At 39.5% G+C, this 11,190-nt stretch overlaps 1 long non-coding RNA gene across 1 annotated transcript; it reads left to right on the top strand.

Moving 5' to 3' along the window:
• On the top strand, positions 1–10,915 carry LOC148780799 (uncharacterized). The gene is made up of 2 exons (XR_016060524.1): positions 1–572; positions 10,219–10,915. It is a non-coding gene; the product is annotated as an uncharacterized LOC148780799 (long non-coding RNA).
• Positions 10,916–11,190: the final 275 nt, after the last annotated feature.

The raw sequence follows: 11,190 nt of genomic DNA, 5'->3' as shown, positions 1-11,190 counted from the left end.
TCCATGGTCCCAATCCTATGATCCACACCTAGCAAATCTCATAGTTTTTAGTAGTTAGTCATCTACACCTAGTAAATCCCATAGTTTTTAGAAGTTATCCATTCCACACCCATGGTTTTAGTAGTTATCCATTCTACACCTAAAAATCTCATAGTTCTTAATAGTTATCTAATCTACATCCCTATTAGGTCTATAAGAAAAGGAAACTAGCGTGCTAAGGGGGAGAGAAAGGGAAGAGATGGGAGAGAGAGGTGGGATATGGGAGGCTAGAAAATCTAGAGAGAGAAAGAAACTAGAAAAAAGAAATCTTAGAGAGAGAGAGCTCAGAGAAAAAGAAAGAGAGGGAGAGAGAGAAAGATAGAGAGCCCAGAGAGAGAAAAAGCCGGTTAGCAAACCTAAGACCTAGGAAAACCCTAGCTCTAAGCCACCCTTAGATCAAGAAATCCAACCAAGCCAAGGCTTGGTCAAAACTTGAAGAGAGACAAAAGAGGACACACGGCATAAACTCAGCCGGTCTTGATATGGGCAAGGTTTTAAAGCCTCGGGTTTGCAGGGCCAACTGGCCTGGCCAGGTATTTTTCTCATTCTTTTTTTCTTTTATTTTTTTAGTTATTTTGTTACATCTAGGATTTTATGTTTATTTTATTCTTTCCTGCTTTTTGGATTGATGCTGACTCTGCCATTGATCTGAGAGCGGATCTACTCATTTCTGAGTAGATCTAGCCTCAAATCAAAATTTGATTTTCCCCACTCTCTATCACTTTTTTAAAATCAGTTTGTAGTACGGATCTGATGGATCTTCCTATGAAGACTATCTGATTTGCACTGTAAACAAAATAGTTAACATGGTACTATGAACGGTTATCATTGCAGATACATTGTAACAAATTTATATATGAATGGTCAATTGTCCATATGCCTTGTGCATAAGTGGTGCTATCACTCCATAAGATTTAATATTTCTTAATTGTCCATATGCCTTGTTTTTGTTACCTTTTTCCGTTAGTATTTCTTTTCATTATTTATTCATTTATTATTATATTTGTTTGTAAGTAGAAAAAAAAGAAAAAACGAAAAGGATTACTCATTGAATTTTGTGATAAGAGCATGTTTATGTTTATGTGTCTGTTTCTTTTCTACTTCTAAAAAGTTGTTTTGGGTTCGTGATTATCTCTATTAAAAGAGGCTACTCAACTTCCTATTTTCTTCTCTCTCCACCTAGTCCAACTTGTGAAGGGCTTGGATCTGTTCCAAATAATTTTCTTGTGTTTCGAGGGACTGCGTGTCTTTGTTTATGGCTAGAAATTTTCAGATTTCAATGTTTTCTATTTTATTTTCATCTCCTTGAACTTTTGTGAGTTTTAGACCGAGAGAAAGAGAGAGAAGGGCATAAATATTTTCTTTTGGGATTCTGACTTTAGTTTCCTTGTTTGTTTTAGTTTGTTGTTTGTTTTAGTTTGTTGTTGTCTTCTTTTATTTCCTCGTAAGGTTTCCTTGTTGTTTATTCATTTTTTTTTATCTTACTAAAAGAAGTAGAGTTTTTTATTAAGAGGTAGAGCTTTCTTTTTGGAGATATTCTATAGTTAACGCTTTGGGTTAATTGTTAACCGTTGGTATTCACGTTCAAAAACATTCTTTGGTCTCTTCTGCTTTAATCTTTTTTTGATATTCATGGAATAATTTTTCTTCTTTGGTATTCATGGCATAGTTCTTCATATCAATAATAGGTGACTTTAAGTTAAGTGGGATGAGGTGTGTGAGTTGTTAAGAGAACTTTGGGGAATAGATAGAAACTCTTTCCTTGAGAGGAGATTTACTTAGATAGCAACTAATCCCTTGAGAGGAAATTTATAAAAGAGTTAGCTAGAGATGGACAGGGAAGGGAGATTGAGAGAAAATAGGGAGAGTAAATGGGGAAGGGAGAGAAAAAGAGTGGGTGTTTGAGGCCATCTTTCTTATCCACTAAAAAAAAAGGTATCTTTAGCTAGTTTTTAAAATAAAAAATCACTTTCCTTAAAAAAAAAAAAAATCAGCAAATGTTTTAGGCATCTTTGTCTAAAAAACAAAAGAAATCTTTTAAAGGCAATCTTGCTTTCAATTTTTTTTTTTTTTTTAAAGGCATTTCTCATATCTGAAAATTAGGCAAAATGCTATCTTGCTTTCAAAAAAAAAAAAAAAAATTTTTGAGGCATTTTTCATTTTTGGAAAAGAAAAATTTGCTTTGCAAGATAGAAAAAACAACTTTTAAAGCTTCTTTGGTTAAAAAAAAAAAAAATCAATTTTGCTCTAAAAGTTTTTTTTTGTATGTCATTTCATTTTCACAAAAAAATAAATAAATAAAGAATCTTCTCTTAAAAAATAAAATTCAACTTTTGGCCTCTCCCTCTGTCCAAAAAAAGAAAAAACAAGAAAATTTTTTGTCAAAAAAATAATAATTCTATTTTTCATTTATTTTCTTGTAATTCGATAGTTGCCACTACTTTCTATTTTCATTAAAAAATAAATAAATGAAATTCAGGGTCACCTGCACTCTCTATCTAATTGTGCCCTGATCGAGTCACCCTTGACTTGGGGCACGCTCAACTAGGCACGAGTTGTGTCTGGTTCAACTTTTATTAATTGTATACCTTCTTGGGCGTTGCTTACTCGCACATCTGACTATGCTTTTGGTCGGTTAAAAACCTGACCCGAAGCACACCTCACTTGGCACAATTTGTGCCAAGTGCTCACTCCTTTTTTTTTCTTGCATTGTGTGTTTTCCTGTTTGCTATTTTTCTTTTCGCTTGCAAGATTCTTTACACACTCTTGCACACAACGGACTGGGGAAGCTCGGGAAACCAACAAATTTTTTGAAAACTCCAAAAATCCTGCACTAACGGTCGTGAGGGAAAGATAGTATTGAGAGCCGAGGAGGTTGGGATTTACGTAACTTTAACTGTGAGCGCCCCTCCATAATCCCTAGCCTCAAAGCAACTCCACACATAGTAGGACTTGGTTGATTTCCATAACAGGAGGCCAGGACCTACGTGGGGACCTACTCAGCCTAACCGCATTTCAATAGTAAGGAACCCACTCAGACCGAGCCTACTTATAGTTTAAGGCAAAGTTTTCGAGTGCATTGTTCGCATATCTCGATTGATTAGTCCTAGATCTTAGTCCGGATCCTCTTTTAGTCCGAGCTGAAACTTTTTGTGTCTAAGTCCAGTCTTGTAGCCAGCCTAGCCCAGGTCCGAACCAAAGCCCCCTTTTGGTAACACAACCTTGATCCCGTCCGGGTCCACACCCAGTTTGATTTTCAAAACCTTCTGGGTCTAACTCCAAACTTGTGCCTTGCCTAGCCCAAGTCCGAACCAGGTTTACACCTAGGTCCAAACCTAGGCCCCCTTTTGGTCAAAGCCAAGGCTCGTGCTTAACCTAACCTTCATCCAATTCGGGTCAACAACCGGTCTGTTAACCAACCCTCTAAGTTCAAACTCAAGCTTGTGGCTAGCCTAGTCCAGGTCCGAACCGGGTTCACGCCTAGGTTCAAGCCTAGGTGCCTCCTCGGTCCGAGCCAAGACTCGTACCCATCTAGTCCAGATCTCAGTCTAGGTCCTAGCCTAGGTCTAAGTATAGAGTTTCCTCTAGAACTAGACTACGTTCATCTTAACTTAAGGTTCAAATTGAAACCAATCGAGTATAGCAAGATCCATCAAGTCTGGTCTTTTCTTAGGTCTAGATTCAGAGTTGTTCCTAGACTTAGACTGGGCTCACCTCTAATTGGGATTCAAACAGAAGTCCATCGAGCCTAATCTAAGTCCATGCCCAAGCTAGGTCCAACCTTTCTAGTCTAGCACAAGTTTAGGAGTTATGACCCAAGATCAAAGCAAAGCAAGGTCCAACCCTATGGTTTCAACCCAGTCTAGATCTAGAGAACCTAGTCAGTCCGAGAGGCATCGTCATAGTGCTCCCTCGCAAATCCAAAGCACTCGTGTTAGTGAATCGAGTCTCAACCCATATGGAACCATATCTAGCCCTCCAAGCCGCCCTCAGGGCAATCATTTGGAAGCCACGAGCCAACAGGTTAATAGTATCGTAATACCCTGAACAGTCAAGGGGTTAGGCCAGGGGCAATCCTCCATGACATGGGGGTTAGCCTCAAATCTAGTTGGCACACCAAGAGTAAGACCCCGGTCTAGATGTATGAGTCAGTCAATCCCCGCTAGGTTAACCCTAATGTTCAATTAGCAGCCCAGCATTCTAGTCTTAGTAATCAGCCAGTTAGGGGGCAAGTGGGTTCACACACAGCTAGAGAAAGTCTACCCAAGCAACCCAGCACCAGTAAAAGTCAAAATTTTCACCTAACTCGGTATCAAGACAATCATAAGGTGCATGTATTCTTTAAAGACCTGTTGAACCGAGGGTACATCATCTAATGTAGTCAATCCAAGCAGGTTAGGTCAGAAGCTCATGCTATAAACCATGCCAACTACTTGGCTCAAACCATGATAACCTTAGAGGTGCTAGCCTGCCACCCAATTCAATCGAGTTATGACCTCCCTGCACTCTTTCAGTCCAGTGTTGGGGCAAGAGAATATCATAACCCTAGGGTTATATCATCCAGTCAAGGTCAAGGACAAGCGAACTTCACTGTCAAAGGTCAGAGGTCTAGTCATCATAGCAGCTTGAGTCGTCCATCCTAATCAAGTGGTTATTCTAACCTGCAGGCCTTCTTGCGGCCAAGTAGTGCAAACTCCGAGTAATGGGTCTGTTCTGACCCAATTCAATTCGAGTGAATCTGTAGGCCGACAACTGGCACACTAAGTTCAACATAATCCTTAGGCTCAATCCTTGGGGCAACCCGCTACATGGGAAAGCCAGTCTATACAAGCCACATACCACAAATCCAGGTTCAACAGACCATGCAGCCGAGCAAGGTCACGGTTATAACGACGTCTCAATTCACCTACATGAAATGCCTCCAAGACTCTTTAGAGAAATGAGAATATGAGACTTCTCAGCTCCTAAAACCTATGTACAAGAAACTCTAGGACACCTAGAAGATCTACCAGTAACGTTTGTGATGCCACAATTCATAAACAAATTTTTTGGGAAAGAGGATCCTGAGGCACACATCAACACCTACTTATTAATGGTCCATATGTTGCGAGACTTACCCAACCAACTTAAGGTCATGTTTTCGCATGACTTATCAGAGGTGCCTTTGATGTGGCACCAGAGATTCATGAAGGATAACCCTCAAGCAACTCCTGACGAAATATTCAGGCGGGGCCAAGACCCATTACCCTTGGTGAGCTAACATCCACCAAATAAAAGTCGAACGAGTCTCCCTTTGAATTTATAACAAGATTCAGAGAGACCGCTACACGAGTCGTCGAAACCCCACTCCCTAAATCTGTGAAGGTAAGAATGACATTAGAGAACATGACTTCAGAATATGTCATGTTCTCTAGCAATGGGGCGGTTCCTTACTCGTTTGACCTTATACTTGAGAAAGTAGCGCATTATGAACGGGCTAAGGAGGATGCGGCTATAGTCTTTGATAACTCGACTGGCGAAAGACCCTCTCAAGAAGGAGAGGTGAACATAATCAAGAAAAGCAACCCTTCTACAAACCATTCAAAAGAAAGGACTAAAAATTACTTTACCACATGGAGAATGCAGACTTCCACACCAAGGGAATTCACTCCCATTAATGAGCTTATGACCGATGTCATTAAGACGTTGCTTAAGGCAAGGCTCATAGAATTACCTGTAGTAGCCAGGATTCTTCCCTTCCATGGAGGCGATACATCTCGATGGTGTGAGTGGCATCAAAATTATGCTCATAATACTGAAGAATGCTGAGCTTTCAGGCATAGAGTTCAGGACCTCATTGATAACGATACGATAAGTGTTAAAAAGAAAGAGGTGATTGGTAGAGAAAAAATAGAAACTCTAGATGTCTCGACAAACAGTTATGATGTCAACCTGATTAACTCAGAAGAATCACAAACTGCACTCAAACCTGAAAAACAGCTACAATGACCTTGGAGCACAAGAAGAAATCAATTGGACAGTCTAGTAGATGAAGAACAAAACGAGCATAAGCTCACCCAGGAGTTAACCCAAAAAACGTACGCGAAATGGTCATCACATGTGGAATTCCACTCCAAGATGTAGTCTCGAAAGAGGTACAAGAAGTCCCCATCATCGGTAATCAAACTAGGGCAGATGATCCCTTCAACCTGTACTTCTAAATTCACATAATAAATGAATCACACATGTATGATAATGAATCAAACTCGCAAAAGCAAGGTGAACTCGAGCATAAGCTTAACCAAGACTAAGAAACTGTGGAGTTCCAGACTCATGGTGACAAGAAAACCTTAATTCCGGGAGAATAACTCAAGAGGAGGCAGATGAGAAAATTCTTCAAGGAGACTTACTGCCTCAACTATCAAAAGAAGTTGACCTTCTAAAAATTCTAAGAGGCCCACCTGGGCCGTCTTCACAAGACTTCCCAGATGATCCACCCATATGGTGACCAAATTGGGTCACCTCCTTAAGAGGAGAGATTTCTAGAGCTTAACTAGGGCAGGAGCACAACTCCGATAACTGGGGTACCCCCATATCACAAAAGTTCATCTCATGAAAAACAAGTTCCTAACAGAACAGAAAGCCCTGCAGGGGCAACCCCATCAAACTACTAAATAGAGGTAATCTCCTCTCATGAAGAGGGCACAACAGGGGCAGTTAATGAGATTGAGCCCTTGTTTGAAGACTCCCAACGTGCCATAAGGTCAGCCAATGTTAACTTAGTCACTCTTCTCCTGCGAGAATCTCCTCCAAGCTCGAGCACTGAGGAGGAGCCTACTACGGAGTTAACCTCCGAAGAGCAAAAAATCTTCAATGAAAATAATAATAAAAAAGGAGTTGGGTGAGTGATCACCCCTTGCAAGAAACCAAATAGGGCATTCACGCCTCAAACTTCAAAAGGCATTAACGCTTAATGAGTAATACAAATTATCCCATTAACGGGGGATAACTAATGAGCTTATCCATCCATGTAAGGGATTAGGAAACTAAGAGTAATTATTAGTCCCAAAATCAAGGATCAAGTGGGGCAATTCAATAGATAAATCCAAAGGGAGCTCGATGACCATTGTCAAAGAAATATTCGATGCCAACCTGGGGCAAGGGAAATCAGAGGATGGCTGATATTAGAACCTCCCTGCTACCTGGATAAGGGAAAGATGATCAAATCCTTACATAGTCTTAAAGCGAAATGCCAAAAAAAAAAAAAAAAAAAACACCGTTGACTCTTCTTCTTCCTCCTCCTCTTTTATCGTCATTTTCTTCTTCAAAAAATAAAATAAAATAAAATTTGCTGGGCTGAACAACCGAAAGGGACCCAGGGGAGAAATAAAAAAAGAAATCATTTGGGCTTAAATTCTAAAAGGAACCCCATGTGTTGGAAAAATGGCTACCAGGCTGAACACCCGAAATGCTGGAAGTGATGAAAAAGAAGAAGTTTTCTCCTTTCCTTCTATTCTCTAAAGTCTTTAATATGTAAACATCTTCTCTTCCTTCATCTTGAGTCAGAATAGTGTCAAAAGAAAAATCAATAAGCATTAGCCTGATGGAACTTTGTTAAGGACATCGATCATCTGGACTTTGAAAGGTGAATGGTGGAGGAACTAAATCGGAAATCCAAAGAGACTCTAAACACTCAGGGCAGTATCCTGTATTTTCAAAACTATGTTTTGCTTGAAAACTCCAAAGAACTCTCCTTTGAATTGAAATACAAGAGTTGAGGTTAGAAGATAATGAAATACTTGATGATTCCTCGTCCTGAAGATTCAAGCAAGGAGCCGACACACTCATATAGGGTCTACCAAAGGGGTCACAAGTGATTAAACTGTAAGACCCACATTTAAAAAAAATTAAAAAGAAATAAAAATCTTAAAACTTTCATTTCAAAACTTTTCTTTTAAAAAACACTCCATCGTTTGCATGAGTATAACTGCCAACTACCCTGTCCATCGCTGCATGACGTTAAACTACTTGAAGGGCTCTATGGTTGTAGGAGCTAAAACTGCTAACTAAAAATTTGTTTTTCAAAATATCTTTCTCATTTCAAAATTTTCATCATATGCCATATGTTTTAAAAGAACTTTAATTTCTTTGTTAAAATCATGACCAGTTCAAGGCTCTAGGTTTTATTTCTAAAAATACTTTTAAGAACGAAGGAGTTTGGACACTAATATATGATGATTACCATGTTGCCACCTCATCTCTCTCTTCAGAATTGACCAAGTAAACCTTTACCTAAACAAGATAAATCTATAGAAGACCTTAGAAAACTCTAAGAAAATAAAAGAAAGTGTCAGGTTTAAGAATTTGAAATTGTGAAAAACCCTTAAAGTTAAGTGGCATGGTCAGAAAATCCAACTCGAGTTTTAAGCTAGTGTAACTCATCGACATCTCATGCCGAAAACCCTAGAATGAAAATACCCTAGGTGGGTGAGCGGAAGGCGCAATATCTTGGAAGGATAGTTCGTATGTCCTCTGACTACAATACGTCATGATGAAAATTAAAATGTCTACATTATCTTTGCCACTCACTTGCCCTTTGAAGGACAGGGAGTGCCAAAGAGTGTCTACTTCTTTGGCACTCACCTGTCCCTCGAAGGACAGGGAGTGCCAAAGAGTGGCAACTGTAGAGACCACATTTTTAAAATTGGTAAAATTCCATGATTTTCCTAACCTTAAAAAAACCATAGGACCACACTATTTCAGTAGACCCCTAAACCATAGACCACCATAATCCATGGTCCCCATCCTACGACTCAGACCTAGCAAATCTCATAGTTTTTAGTAGTTATCTACTCTATACTTAGCAAATCCCATAGTTTTTAGTAGTTATCCATTCTACACCGAGCAAATCCTATAGTTTTAGTAGTTATCCAATCCACATCCCTATTAGGTCTATAAGAAAAGAAAACTAGCGTGTTTAAGGGGAGAGAAAGGGAAGAGTTGGGAGAGAGAGGTGGAACGTTGGAGGCTAGGAAATTTAGAGAGAAAGAGCCCAGGAAATAAAAAAGCTTAGAGAGAGAGAGAGCTCAGAGAAAACGAAAGAGAGGAAGAGAGAGAGAAAGATAGAGAGACAAAAAGCCGGTTAGCAAATCTTAGACCTAGGAAAACCCTAGCTTTAGGCCACCCTTAGATCAAGAAATCCAACCAAGCCAAGGCTTGGTCAAAACTTGAAGAGAGACAAAAAAGGACGTACGGCATAAACTCAGCCGGTCCTGATACGGGCGAGGCCTTGAAGCCTCGGGTTTGCCGGGCCAACTGGCCTGGCCAAGAATTTTTCTTATGCTTTTTCCTTTATTTTTTAGTTATTTTGTTAGATCTAGGATTTTATATTTATTTTATTCTTTCGTGCTTTTTGGATCGATGCTGGCTATGCCATTGATTTGAGAGCGGATCTACTCATTTCTGAGTAGATCTAGCCTCAAATCAGAATTTGATTTTCCTTACTCTCTATCACTTTTTTAAAATCATTTTGTTGTACGGATCTGAGGGATCTTCCTATCAAGATCTCTCTTGTTTGCATTGTAAACAAAATCGTTAACATGGTACTATGAACGGTCATCATTGTAGATATATTGTAACAAATTTATATATGAATTGTCAATTGTCCATATGCCTTGTGCATAGGTGGTGTTATCACTCCATACGATTTAGTAAATATATAAATGCACTATTTGTTTCCGAAGGAATGGATAACCAATCGTCAACGGCCAGTAAAAATACTGTCATGGGGAGCAAATCACGAAAAGGCGAAACCAAACAATTTGCACAGTAGAACGTTGCAGAGGAGAATCAATTTATTGATATCTTGTTGAAAGAGGTCAAAAAAGGTAGGGGCCTAAAAAAAGGTGCATGACTCCGAATGATACAATTCATGAAAGGGGCAATTGGAAATTCCTATGACTTAGAACGATTGAAGAATAAATACAAGAAATTTAGAACCAAGTTCATGGAAGTAAAACTTTATCACAATCTGGTTTTGGGTTTGATTATGGGAGAAATATGGAGACTGCTGAACCAATCCTATGGGCTCAGTATACAGTGGTGAGTTGAAAACCCTTTCATTGTCTATTTCTATGTGGTTATGCAAGTTTCAGTGCAATGTTCCCACAAATTGAATACATGCATATGTTTTATTTACAGGAGAATAGTTTTGTAAAAAGATACAATGGCAAGACTTTACCTTTATACTTCATGGTCTTAGAGACCATATTTGGCACTGGGGTCACGGATGGAAGGGATGCATTAGGGGGAGGTGGCGTCACTTTGAATAGGCATGACCACCAAGTCACTCAAGGCCCTTCCCATGATACTAATGAAGAAGGTGCCGACACGGCAGCAGTTCATATCCCTAGCACATCTGTGCCGGTGGTGGACTTGGGGCGTGATGAGGAGTTCAAGTCTTCCTCATCTGACGACATTATCCTCTCGGGAAAAGAAGCAGCGCTCTCAGTCTCCAACAAGAGCTCAACGAAGAAAATGCAACCGACAACTGATAGCATGGCCAACATACTGCCCATGATGCATGTACCTTGAAGGAATGGGCAGCCGCTACCACTAACAGGAGGAAGCATGATCCTGCAGCTGATGTTGCTACTCAGGCAAGGAAGGGCAGGGAGCAACGCACAAGGATTGTTGAAGACTTATGAAAGGACGGAGAAATATGTGTTGATGTATTCATAAAGGCATCTCGGATATTTTAAGTATCCGATAGTGTAGAGTTCTTTTTGTACTGTGGAGAACCTATAGGGCCGAGTGGCTTGTTGGAGGATGCGGTGTAGAGTATACAACAGTTGTAGTTTTCTCAAAAAAAACAAAAAAAATTGAACCTGACAACTCACCTAACTGTTTCGAGTTTTAAAAGACGTCGAAGGGGTTTCACAAATATTTAGGATATGGATATTCTTATGGGAAAATTGCAGATACCCCTACTTTAGACTTTCTAGACAACTTCCCTCCCAACCAATTTTATTTCGTAACTTTTACTTTAAAATATTTTTTTTTTACAAATACCCTCCAATCAAAAAGTCATTTATTTAGACCAAAATACCCTTATCCGTACAAGCTCGTGTCACATTCCCAGCATGAGGTGCAGTCGGTTCAATACTTCCAACT

Source organism: Amborella trichopoda, chromosome 8 (genome assembly GCF_054954075.1).
Source record: "Amborella trichopoda isolate Santa Cruz 75 chromosome 8, AtrichopodaSantaCruz75HAP2 v2.0, whole genome shotgun sequence".
NCBI classification, from domain to species: Eukaryota; Viridiplantae; Streptophyta; class Magnoliopsida; order Amborellales; family Amborellaceae; genus Amborella; species Amborella trichopoda.
This window is presented reverse-complemented; position numbering and strand designations above follow the sequence as displayed.